Below are 14,362 nucleotides of genomic sequence, written 5' to 3' on the forward strand. Positions count from 1 at the left end.
AAACAATTTAACATCATTACAAATTGAGAGAACTGATGCTGAAAATTGAACTTTAAAATACTGTCTTCCTAACTACACAGCGCAGCAACCTTAGCTTGAATCTGAAAGTCAAGATGAGTCTTCTCATACTTGCATATTACCATGAATAGGCTTAAGTTTATTAGATAGAAATGAGAGGAGGAGTAGGACAATAAGCAGGGGAGAGAGGTTGCTTGCAGTTCATTAGGAAAATGAGAGCCTGTATATACTAGAATTGCTACTAATTATAAGCCTCAGTAGAATCTGGTTAGCTAAAATGCTAGGTGAGCTAAGAATAAAATAACATACTTTTTAAATCCATCACCAGCTTGTAAGGATCACTTAGTAAGAGTTTCCCTCTCAGGGGAAGGAGGAGAGGAAGGACGCCGGCTGGTTCGCTGTTACACAGTGTTTGTCCATAAACAGCGTAATGAGAGATTAGTGGTTTGAGACAGTTCTGTTCCAAAAGGCAATTGAAAAGATACCCTATAGTTACTTTCCTACTGGAATGTCTTCAGTTCAGCTTCTCAGTAAACATGCACGCACGCATAGACACATCTTTTGTTCACCAGCTTGGTTCTCAGAAGAATAGTATGTCTGAAAACATGGTTTTCGTTATTTTGGTAGGGCAATGTACTATATATTTTGTGAGAATGTGCCACAAGTATGTATTAAAATTGAATAAAGAGAACAACAGCAACAATACATTCCCAGCTGAAGCCTCGGATGTATTGTGTGAGGTAGAACAGTGCTTGAGAAAATAGGGTGCAGACTCCCCAAACTTTTGACATGCACAATAAATGAACTAGAAAAGAAGTGGAAACTAGAAAACAGGAGAGATGTTAGAAAAGAAGTGGGGAAAAAACATACAAACACACTGAAAATTAAAACAAATGAATATATGTTCAATTTATTTGGATTCAGACTTGTACTGGAGCAGATCCAACTGGGGTGACTTTTTTATATATATAAATACTGCTTTTTTTTTTCTCTAGTGTGGGGCAAAATGGAATGCATAGGTGTACCAATACACTTATTCTGAGATGTATGTGCATGACATGGGGCTGAGCTGTTCATTATTGCTATGTGATTCATTCGTCTTTGTTGTAACCAGACTGATACTCTTTACTGTTTGGGCCCTGTTCTGGAAACATTTCTCATCTAGCATAATGTTCTCGATTTCAGTGGAAATGTTCGTGTGATGGCTAGCATTGTCAGAAATGGGTCCCTGAGGCAGATGAATACTGCTTCTAATTAAGGATAGAAACTGCTTATTGGGAAAAACATGCTGTTTGTTTGGTTTTTTTCTAGGTTAAAAATTACATCTGACAATGCAGTTTGTGAGGAGAATCACTCAGTCATTACTGATGCAAAATAAGAAGTTTCTCTATTAATTGTCTCTAGCTCTGTAATTATATGTTCCACTTTTGAAGCTACATTTATAAAAATCTTGAGCATTAAGAAATTTTCACACCATGAAAATGAGTTAGCTGCTGAGGAAAATTAATAAATGAAGATGGCTAAAGGAATGGTGTCAGTGTTCAGTTGAGCAAAATTTCCAGCTTTCAGAATTTCTGTTTGAGCTCCCTGCCCTTAATGAAGCTGCGTGACAAACCCATGAGTTTAACTCATTTTTTAACACAGTAACAATTGTCTTTTCCCTGGTACTGTTAAATTGTAGTGGTTCTAATTTACCTTTGCAATTCCTGTCTTGTTTTTATCATCTGCTATCTGTGACTTTCCTAATCTCTAATCAGAGTTTACATAGTTGTTGCTAGTGCTTTGGCTTTTGTACCACTGTTAAACTTAACTCAGCAGTCAGGCATTAATTTTTTATTGCAGCAGTGTTCAGTTTCTCTGGTGAATAATTTATCTGAGTGGGTGCTGCCAGTTTGTCTTTTGTTACTGCTTGCAAACAATTGGAAATCAATTGCATTTCCTAAACCTCTTCCTGGGTAGCACTGCTTGCCTTGTCTGTAAGGATTGCTCCATGTACTGCTTTTGTTGGACTCACGTCTGACTTGCATGTCTTTTTTAATATTTTTGAGGCATTTTTTAGATCTTTGGATATGTCTGCAGTGTCCAAGGATCCTTTTTAAGAAGTCTGATGTCATTACATTTACTCCAAAAATTGCATTATTTTCTCAACAGAGTATTAAAAAAGCCCCAAAGCCAACCTAAAGCGTACTTTCTTCTGGTCATTGACGGAGAACACGTTTGCACTGAGACTCTTAAACTGAATGTTTGATCTGAAAGTAGTCACAAAACTCTCCTGAGTTTCACCTTTGCTTTATATTTTATTGGAAAACACCTTTGCTTTTGTTTCATGCTTTTACTGGGGTCCATAACCCTCACATTTCTTCTGTGCAGGCTCAGGTAACTCATGCAGTGAGGAATAGCTGTGAAAATTCTTCAGTGCAGCAGTTACTGCTGAATCAAATGTTGTGAGAAATTGGGTACCAACAACAAGGTAACCTTTCCTTGCAGCTATAAAGAGAAGCCCTACTGAATTCTTCTCCAGTTGTTTTCCAGCTACATAGTAACTTTCATCTCAGTTGGCACCTTTGGCTTGTCAAGTCTTTCCTTCAGAGCCCTTTCTTACTTTTTTTTTCCTTTCTTTTTTCTTTTTTTTTAACTAGTGATATCATGAAAAGATGATAATTTAAAAATCCAAGTTCTGCTTTGTTCCATCTCTATTTTCATCAGCCTGTTCATAACAGAAAGTTTCATAGCCTCATTCATTCCTCCTGGAAATCAGTTAAAGGCATGCTACTAGGCGTAAAGAGGGACTGAAAAGGTGCATATGTGTTTTAAGTTTGTTGTGGTGGAGGGCAGGATGGAAGAGAGTTAGAAATCATATAATGTCTGTAACTTGTATCTTCAGTTTAGATAACTAGGGAGAATAAAGCCTGGGATTAACCTGAAAGAAAACTAGCCTCATCTGATCTAGTTAAATACAGCTTTTCAGAATATTGAGGCATCTTGGATGTTGATGGATTCATCAGAATGTGCCATTTCACAAAGTGCACAGGAAAGAACCTATAATGTTAAACTGTAAAAGCTGACAAATTGTTTGCTGCTAGGACACAAGGTGTTTGTTTCTCCCTTTAAATGGAAAAACAAACAAGCAGACGGGGTTCTCTGTTGTACTCGGTTGGCATTTAGGGACGGATATGACTTTAGAATTGTACTGATAGCTCTGCTTCCTAGAGAGGAAGATGGAGTGTGTTTAGCTCACTGTTTAACAGGAACATGAAACCTTGTCTAGGTGAAAAATGTTGATGGTTTTATCGATAGGGCTCAGTAAACTGTAAGGAATAGGCTGCCATCCACTATATATGCTATAAATGCATGCAGTGCCCTAATTAGTTTAAACTCATACATTCACTTGTATTTCAGTTTCTCAAATATGTTTGAACTAATTTTAGTTTTTAAGTGAATTCCCTTAGATGTTTGTGTCAGTTGAAAGAGTTTCTAAAGGATTGATTGATTTTATTCTTTGTAAATGGGCTAAATACTGATTTTTATTATTAAAAAATAGTACTAAAGTTGCTGAAGGAAAATTATACAAAGATTTTCTTTTCAAAGCAACTTACCTTGCATACAGAGTTTGTTTTGAGTGAGCATGATCAATGCTAAGGCAAAAGCTTAGCCCGTGGCCTATGCTTTACCTATTTTACAATGCGTTCCACATAAGTAGTCTCTCCAACGTGCAGGGCCTGCCAATTCTTTATGTAGAGCTTCTTCTCATTTCTGTAGGGTGGTGACATCTCATCAGTTCTGCTGATGTTGCTCTGAAATGCTCTTTCAGAAGGTTCGTAAGAAGCAGTACACTAAGATGCCAGATATGCTTGGTCACCCCGATCCCCTGTGTTTTGGAGTTCTTGGAGTTTGTGCTCTATTTTTGCAGGACCTTATCCTGAATCTGCTATTGTCTGGACTTCTCACAGCTCTGGTATTATTAATTGCACAGGGAGTGATACTCTAGATGAGATGACTTCCTGATGATCAGTGTTGGCTGAATCTTAGACAAAGCTTGGACTGGTGACAAGAAGAAAGTGCCATATGAAGGTGGAAGGTTTCGCTGTAGAGAGGAGTGAATGATCTGCCTCTGGGGAGCAGGGTGTAACAAACGGAGTGAGATCTCTGGCTTAGTTGCTGTTTACTGATTCACAACTGACTTCAGTATTTACCAGTGTTCTTCGTGTGTGCATCTCACTGTTTTTCTGATTAGAGATTCACTTACCACTTGTTATGAAAATTCCTTCCTTGAATGAAAGAGGATTTGGCTGTGATATAGCAGGTCAAGATTTTCCTGTTCAACATTTAGAATTCTACCAGGAAAACTAGGAAGGGGTTAATACGGCTTGTTTGTTTTCAAATCATTACAGTATTTGAGTATCCAAGTCAAATTGGTTGATAATGAATTTAGTATTTTCTGTAGGAGACGCTAAGAGTGGGGAAAATAGGATTGAAAATAGGAAGACAATAAAATGGTAAAGAAAGAGAAATAAAAATAGAGCAAAGAACTGTAATATTTAATTTGTGGAAGTTTGCATCTAGGGACTTGGGAATATAACAAGCCCTGATGGAATACTCAGAAAGCTGATATTTCCCTAAAGAAACACATTTAAGAATGATTCCCTACAATTTTACATTTATACCACAAGGAAGAATTCACAGTTCCAAAAAGTACTTTGGAGACAGACTTTGTCTCTTGAGGTTGTCGTCTTGTTTCTCTAGAGACTAGAGGTGTTTAATCTGGGGAAGTTAGTGCTTTTACATCTTATTCTCTAAAAAGAGAATTGAGCAACTGAAGGTGAGGAGGAGTCTCCCAGGTTCATTCATGTATCCTTACTTCTTTTGCTCTTTACTGAAAGAGAAGAATAGTGGATACAGTCCTGATTTTTATCCATCAAATCTCAGAACTAGCTGTTCAGATGCAGCACAGTCTTTATATGCTCCCAAGAAGAGAGTAGTAGTAAAGTGCAGTTTTATAGAACTTTAATGCAGTTATGGAGACTTCATCAAAATAGATTTTCATTTAAGACAGAAATTTTAAAAAATTCTTAGGGTGAACAAATACTTTCATTGAGATGAGATTCCTAAACTATGCCTTGAGCTTTGGGAAACATCCGGTTGTGCATCCAGAGAAACACACAACCTCTTGCACATTAACATATTAAAAATGTGGTAAAATTGGTCTGGACCTGTACAGATACAGGTAACTGAACTTGTCAGCAACTGCAGATTCATTTTGCTGACGTGCTTTTGTACCTGACATACCTGACCTTTATTTTTCAGAATATTCACTAGCGTGCAAAGGTTTTCAAGCTTTTCAAGAGCTCAGTGTGATTTTATTTGATTTTTAGAAAATCTTATCCTGCATAACTTAAACCATCATTGGTACTGAAGAAAACTTTCTATTTTGGCATTAATTAAGATGAAAATTAAATACGCAGTCATTAAAATGAGGAAAAGCTAAGTCTTTTAAAGTTTAAAAGACTTTAAAATACTGTCTTTTAAAGTATTATAGATTACTGTAGTATTAAAAGGAAGGAATAGGAAATACATAGCTGAAATTAAAACATTGATTACTTTGTATTTTTAGGTTTATAATAACCTGAAACATCTTACAGATAGAAATTAAGATTTACAGTAAAAAAAATGCTTATCCACAGTTTGAGTAACAGTATTATACAGTAGAGTATAATAAACATGCAAACTTAAATCTTTAATCAGCATTGTAATTGTATAAGCCATTACAGTACTATTTTATTAAATGTTCTTATTACAGTACTATTTTATTAAATGTTCTTATTTCAGGGTTAGGTTTAATATGCTTACTCACTTAAGAAAACGTATAGCTGCTGGATTTGGCTGAATGAGTCTGGTGCTTTTTCTAATTATTTATCTTGCATCATCTCTGGGACATGGTCTAACCCATTTGGTGGGAGATCTCTCTGTCTCTCATTGCAGCTGTTCAATTTTGTATAAATAATTAAATACTCTTCTAAAAGGTATTGGCACTTAGGGATTACCCTTGCCAGCTGAGTGCCCGAATCCCAAAGTATAGATTTGTTCTCATGCTCTGCCCCAATGAATATTTCAGTATTTTGTATAAAATAGAACAGCTTGGAGAGGACTCACTTTGAGAGATCTGCTGCAAAGGGGCTCGGGCATCCTTCTGGTCAGGTAAGAAAGGCAGAATGACGTTCATTGTGGCGACATTAGACAGGGAATGTATTTGAACCAGAGTTGCCTTCCATCCCATACGAGAGTCAGAATCACTGTGAACTCAGACATAAGGGAGAGGGCCACTGGTTCTACCCTGCTCTCTGCTGGGTTTTGCCAAAGTTTCCTTGTGGTTATTTATTGTCAAAAATAATAAAATGAAATGCTTATTGCTTTATTAAAAAGGTTGTAAACATTTTAGTCCTTAAATCTCAATTACGTGTGTCCCAGTTTTCCAATATATCTAAAAACAAAACCCCAAATCCAGGCAATCAGTTATTCACGTATGGGATTTACATCAAGTTTTTTATGAGTGTCTGGGCTTAATAAGACCTTATCCAGATCATTACTGCAGAGGAGATTTCTAAGCTCACCTCAAAACATGTTACTCATGGCAAGGAAAAAGAATTTTTTTTTTTTTTTTTTTTTTTGTGATTGATGTGCTGTTGCCTTCTAACCTGCTATTGAAAACTGTTCCCAGCCAGGCATTAACAGCAGGAGAGATGAGAGTTTATCTGTTCATCTCTCCAGTGTGTGAACTCAAAACTACAGGGAGCCTATTGAAGTGCCAAATAATATCTTCCATGTGTGAAATTAAAAAGGGAAGTTAAGAACAAGAACATGCTATTGAAAGTTCCGAGTATAATCACATAAACATGGAATAAAACATTTTGGTGTTTTTTCAGTAAATCTTTATTTTCCCATTGTTAATCTTCTGCAAAAACTATTCTTAGCTTTTTGTTTCTGCCCAGTGGTACAATAGAAAGAGAGACAAGAGGTATAAGAATTGAAAAAATAAAGTACATTAACTGTGTATCAAAAATAACATCTGGGAAACATTGGGAGCCTGCTTTTTAATTAAAAATTTGAAATTAAAAAATTAATCCAATCTTCATATGATCTTTATTTTACCAGTAACTTTGTGTGTGTGCCTGAATATATATATAGATAGGTACATATCTGTGAACAGCTCTCTGGGTACATTCTCCTGTTAGTGTCTTACTTTTTTGAAAATCAGTACTTTTCATTTTTCTAAGCTTCTTATCTGCTTTTACTTTCAAGTTAAGAATAATGGCAGTTTTTTAAAAATGGTGTAATATACTTGTGTATGCATAATTTAAAAACACAGGTAAATAATTTATCCTATACATGAGAACCAAGAATGTCAAGGTTTACTTGAAAGAAAGTTTTAACCAGATGGGGACTTCATTTCAAGGAGATAATTTGCCTCATGAGGTTACTTTCCCTCCCTTGGAGTGCAATTTTACACTTTTTCTTTCTGCTTGTGAATGATTCCTTAAAGAAGAAATACCAGAAAATAAGTATTTGTCAGTTACCTTTTTATTTAAAAATACATCCCGCTGCCTCTCTTTCTGACTTCTCTTTTTTCAGACTTCTGCAGTCAGTGAGACAGAATCTCTGATACCTTCAAACAGTGTACATAGAGCAGCGTGACTACTTCCAGAGAGTCTATTTGATTTGAGAGCATTTTTCAAATATGTAAATAATACAAGATGTAAGTTAATGGAAAATCAGACTCAACATTTCAAACTGCTTGTCTCTTCAGCTGTTTGCCTTTTCTCAGGCATTTTTAGCTGAGGGCAGCAAGTATATTAGATGCTTGATCTTGCTGATCTGTAATTTATTTTAGAAACAGTAGGGCAGATGCAGCACCAATAAGAGTGGAAGTGTGTGCTAAACTGGGCAACTCTAAAGCGGAATTACAATCTTGGTTTGTTTTCTCTCTTGAATGCAATAAAGTGCAGAGGCACAATGACATATTTCTAAGATGAGTATAAATAAGATTTAGTTTACCGCTTGATGGTGGTTTCTTAAAAGCAGTTATGCCTCAGTTTTCTTTAAATATTGTACTGACTTCCATATATAAGTTTAAGGCCCATAAATATGTTGGGATAATTACTTTATCATTAATCAAGGAAAAATACTATTTATTAGTAATATTCATAAATAATTCAGATCTCAGCCAATCAGACTAATTTCCTAGGGGTATTTTTTTTGTGGTTTATTACTTACTGATTTAATTGAACATAGTCTTGTGAACAGCAGACTTCTTTACCTGCCGTATAAATTATCTTTTGCCTTGCCTTTCAAATTTTTTTTAATAGAAAAAATAGTATCTAAAAATACTAAAGAGTGAGAAGAGGTAATGGGAGTACTGAAAAATACACTTTTTTAAATTGTAATGTTTGTGAATGTTAAAGGAGCAAAACCCTTATTGATCTCAAAGGATTTTTACTCTGTATGATGCTGAAATGTTGTTACTGTTGATAACTGCTTAGCACTGTCCTGTTACCTGTATTTAGGTACACTGGTTATCCAAGGGCTTGTCTATTTGCAGTTAAAAACTGAAGGCAAGTTAACTGCTGAAGCTAGAAATGCTTTGATCTGTTGGAGAAGCTGTTTGAGAGGAAGTCTGAGGTATGGGAGCCCTGTTCGGAAGAGCTGGCTGTAGCCGTTGCTGCTTGGAAGTCTGGGAGCCTGGGATGCGCGGTGGTTTCTGCCCGGCAGCCTCTCCGGCCAGGAGCAGCCACTGCAGCTGAAGCCGCGGTGTGGTTCGCAGCGTGTGCCTACCAGAAATGGGCAGCAAATGAGTTTCAGGGAACAGGAGGGGAGACTCCTCAGTTCTGTTTTCATTTTCTGGGAAACTTTTTCTCACAGGCATAGGTTAGGAACTGAGTGGGTACAGCTTTCCTACGGTGCGGTCTTAGATGGTTTCTTTTCAAATACAGCAACTACTCTTAGATCAAATAGAAGTACCATTACGCACTCCTTTATACACCTGCTCTAATTCAGCTGCGTTCCAATGCTACAATTTCCTATTCATCTCGTTCTCAAGTAGTTGCAAGTAGAATTAGGTCCTTTTGTCTGGTAGCAAATAGGAAATATGCAGTGGTGACAGTTATAAAACAGGTGTCTGCTCTTTCAAAGTAATTAGGTTTACTATGCTCCTCTAGTTTTTTTATCTCTCTCTCTATATATATATAAAATCTGTAAGTCTAGTTGTTTACTATGGTAAGTGTCAGCATTTGAATGGTATTTGCTATAGAAACTTTGAAAGGTCAGTACATAAAATAAACCACCTGAGGAATCAAGTGAGGAACAAGACTTGTAATATTAAATTACTGGTTACCAACTTACCAGTAGCTCTCCACTTCTTTGCAATACTTTGCCAGTGCTTTAAAACTACTACCTCAAGCTGGTTACATTGTACCTGCAGTTAACCATGTCTACAGCAAGCCTATCACGTTTCATGATAAATATTGTACAGATCTATGCCAGCATTAACCTCTTAAGGGGGATATACACTGAAGTAAGCATCCATCCATTTACCATGTGATGAAATGCACACATTGTATTCCTGCGATGTACATTCTGAAAAGAACTGCCAATGTTGATAGACCGAAGTTTTACTGACCTTTTTTTCCCCCATATATTTGCATAGTATGTAGAGTATAAATACTCTATATTTGTAGAGTATGCCAAACCAGGTAAATTTTAACTAGATCCATTACCAGCAGCTCAACATTTGTAAGCAATCTTAAAATCAAGATGTACTGAGTATAGAAAATAAAAATATATGTATGCTACATTATGATGAGAAATAATTGCTTTTCTTTGGCTTTATATGCAACACATGTAAAATAAAACAGAGAACTGTGACATTGGACCTGTTAACTAGCTTATTCTTTCTTTCTCCATGGATGTCTATAATGGTAATGTCTAAAGATGTTATAGCATTCAAGTGTACTTTTCCTAGATTATTTTCTCTTTTCACTGAGGATACTTAAATAATGGTTAGTCAAGAAATACCTACATGCAAGAAAAGTAAAATCCTGTCCTGTTTTATCATTTTGAATTTCACATTCAAATATATATGTTACACTGTATTAAGCCTGTATTCTCTGTGTTCTGTGTGTCAGTATAGGTAATATTAACATGTACATCTAGAAATTCCTGTTAATATCAGGTATATATTAAGTTCAAAACAAAGAATCTGGCTCAGATATCTTAGGAGTTTTTAAATAAGGATAGATGGGCAATGCCACTTTTTTTTTCTCTCAATATTCAGCTTTGCAAAGATTATTTAAGGATTCAGTAAACTAGCAAATGCACTAGTTGCTACCTCACTGCCATAAAAATAGACTCCTAAAAGGTTTAGGAAGTCTCAAAAGATAATGCAGAATGCCTTTCGAAAAACTTTAGTCTGAACAAAATCTGATCTTGTTTTGAAAAAATCTTTTTTTGTCTTCTAAAAACAATGTACATGCACATTAAGTTCTATTCTGGTTTCTGTGATTTGGAAATGAACCAACATACAGTTTGTGGTGTTAAATGAGTGTAAATTTTATTGAGTTCAAAGTTATCTAATCAGAGGAAAATCTAAATTGCGATTAAAATAAATAGACTAACAAAAGTATTTTTGCTAGAAAGTACAGGCCTTCAGATACCTTCAAGCTCTTTGCTTGCTTGCATGCTGCAGTGCACTCAACTCAAATGAGAAGCATTTGTAACTACTATGGTTACTTTTATAAAATATTCCTGACTACTGAGAAGCCTTAATATTAATAAGTTTTCTTTGTACTTCACAGTTTTTAATCTGATAACAACACATCAGTGGAAACAAGATTTGCTGACTTGTTAACGAATTAAGTGTATCTTAATGCTTCTTTATGTACTGTACAGTAAACCTCTGCATACACTGACTTTTTAATGAGGCATTCCATGCAATTTGAAACACTAATTGAGTACTTCTTAAAATTACGTCCTTTTTTCCCTAAAAAGAACTAAGTCAAATTAAATACTCATGTTCAACCAAAAAACAAAGCTGTCTTATATTTATCTGAATCTTTGCAGCAGCTTTTCATGCCTACTTATTTCATCTGACTGCATTTGCCATGTCCTATGGAATATCTAAACATGATATTAAACAAAGATATCTCAGATATGTTTAAAATTATGTGGAGTCTTACTTTCTAATACCTTTTTTCCTCTGAAAGTATTAGGACTAATGTTCATTAAAAATACACACAGTTTTATGAGTAGGAATTGACAGTGATGTTCCAGCCTGTAAAAAGAAAGCCAGAAACCTTACATGACCTGTCATGCATTAGAGATCATGCTTTTCTTTTAAAATGATTTAAGTTGTCATGCAGAATTGCGAGTGTTAGTATGTGAATACTGTGAATTTATTTCCTCACCTAACAGATCTTAACAGAATAGCTTGAGCTCAAGATACTGATTCTTTGATGCCTTGCTCCTTCCTTCTTTCACTTTAATTTAATGAGAGCACTAGTATTCCTATGGTTTTACCAGCCTTTTGGGGGCTTAAGCAGTATTTGTTCTGTTAGCTGTCTCTGAGTTAGCTGGGAACAAGCTTTTTTTGTTGAGCAGCATAATAAATACATTCAGTGTAAAGAATGGAACAGAATAGCGAAGAATAAAAATAGGTAACTAGAACAGTGAATGGAATTTTCCACTGTTAATTCCCCTCATGTGGAGACTATGCTACATGATACTGAAGGTGAAAATCAATTCCATGCTTAATTCCCGCTAGCAGAATCTCAGGACTCTGAATTAACAGGGAAACCAGAATGTGAAGATAGGGAAAAATAAATAGAGAGAAGAGAGAAATACCTTTGGGAAGGCAACAGTTCCTTGTCTCTATTAATGTATTTCCATTTCTTCTTCCTCATGTCTATTCCTGTAAAATCATAGAGGACTCTATTGTGGAAGAAATATGAATTTCTATTGCACTTCTCTAATTCAGGTAGTTGCCTTCCACAAGAAGGAGTTTTGATCAGAAATGTGTTTTTATTTCAGTAATTATACATGAAGAAATAAAACCTAGCAGATAGAAAGCATGTTCTTTGTGTCATCCCCCAGGTGACTGGTGGCAGGCATGGAATGACTTCTTAGGTCGCTAATGTACGAGGAGAACATTGTTTCTGCCTCTGCATCTCTAGTGCTTAGTGTTTCTGCAAGGAACTGGATTTTTGCTTTTGCCTCTGTGGGAACATGTACTTTTCTGAATGCTACTAATCAGAAAATGAATTTGAGGATATATTTGAAAAGTACCCTGTTACCCTAGCTGACTGTTCAATACTAAGTTACTCCTGTCGATGGGGAGGAGAGGAGAAAAAACAGGACTGGAAAGGATAGATGGAATTATTGAGCAACTACACCTTCCACTCTGTAGCCAGGGAGGAAAAGGTAAAATAGCTCTGAACAAGAGCTGTTAGTGCCCATGGCTTTTGTTTGGAAAACTGAGCACCAGGGATGTATACAATAAAACCAAATACGTATCCCTCAGGAGATAGCCATAAGACCAGAACTAAGCTCTAATCAGTTACTAGCTCTTTATGCTAACTACTCTCCATACCTCCATCCTTCCAGTGTGGAAAGGAAAGTGTGCTTACCATCAAAGCCAGTGAAGTGGCTTCTGCTTATTATGGAAATCAGCCAGCAGTTGCCTGTGTTTACTGTTACTATGACACTTTATCTTTCAAAATGTACATGTGCAAGGAATAATCAGCAATACAGGTCATGTTTTAGATGGTAGTAAAAATGACTGTTTTCCTGCAATATTAATTTCTGCAGTGGCAAATCAATCACATTTGGATTTTAATAACAGTAATTTCTCACTTTAAGCAAGAAAAATGTTGGATTAAAACAATATAATTTTTCTTCCATCTTTCTTCTTCCCTGGATATCAGAATTTGTTGCATTACATACATTTTCCTTTAATATTTGAGACTGATTCAAACAATATATATTTTAAGAACCAATTTTCTATGATTAATCTGTAAGAGAAATAATTTTTAAAAATCTTTACCAGCACCTGATCTTAAAGGAAGGCAGCTGAATCCAGATTGTTATCTTTTTTTTTGGGGGGGGGGGGGGGGGCGGAGTTTGCCAGATGGAGAAGTGTTGATAATTTTTCTGGGTGTTTTTTCCTCTTCAGATTTTATATTAACTATCCAGATTCCTTCTTCCTCATCTCCTCTCTTATGAAATGTCTCCAAATTCTTGGTTCTTCCCTTGCAGTATATAGGGATTTACTATCAGAATTCCTTTGATAGATGTACAGGTAGACAGAATTTCTTGGGCCAACATAAAAACAGATGGTAACATTAATATACAAAATAAAGATGTTCTAGCAGGATTAAAGACTTCAGTACAATTGCTGTGAGTTTGCACCAACATGTCAGATCAAAATCTTAATCTGAAGCTGCTGAAAAGTTCTTTTCCCTGATGCGATGAAACCCGTCGAGTGCAAAGGAGATTCTGTCAATTTATAGTTTGACTTCTGTGCTGGCTATACAGACTCAAAACTTGTCTTTCTCGGTTATCAGCAATGTTTTTCTTCTCATTTTTTGATCTTCAGACAAGAAAATAAATCTTGGCTTTTCAATAACATGAAAAAAGTCTCTCACAGACTAATACTGGTAGTGCTTTTTATAGTTTGTACTTTGCTGTTGTACTGAATAAAAGCTCTAGAAATGTGCAAGAGGATATTTGCAGTTTTGTGGCTCAAAACTCATCGGAATTTGGAGCTTCCATAGTTAACAGGAATAAAAACACTGTTTTATTACTGTCTAGAGCCTTGTTTATTTTCTAAATAAGGAAATGAAGTAGTAGTTAATAGAGTTTATTTCAAGTAATAACTATTGCTGTGACCCTTTTTCCTGTCTCCTTGTGTAGTACTTAATGAGGTTAAGTTTCAATGTTGTGATTATTTCAGCCTATTTAACATTTGGAAAAATAAAAATGTAGTAGAGGAAAATTTTTGGCAAATAAAAGATTTTATCTACTATTTTTGGTGAGAAGAAAATAAAGCATCCTAAAATACCAGGTTTTGGAAGATGACAGCAAAATTAATCAGTTATTATTTAAATATGAATTAGATATTGTTTACAACTATGCTCAGTAATTGTATCAGATCAGCAGTTGAAAGCAAAACATGATTATTTTCTGTACATGTAACTCATTGATGTCTTATAACAAAGAGGAATCTTTTTATGCAAAATGAATTGATTTCATTTTTATCCCATGACGCAGTGGAATGAAGTGTATATATATAAAAATGGTG

The sequence above is a fragment of the Rhea pennata genome, chromosome 5, assembly GCF_028389875.1.
Source record: "Rhea pennata isolate bPtePen1 chromosome 5, bPtePen1.pri, whole genome shotgun sequence".
In the NCBI taxonomy this organism is placed as follows: Eukaryota; Metazoa; Chordata; class Aves; order Rheiformes; family Rheidae; genus Rhea; species Rhea pennata.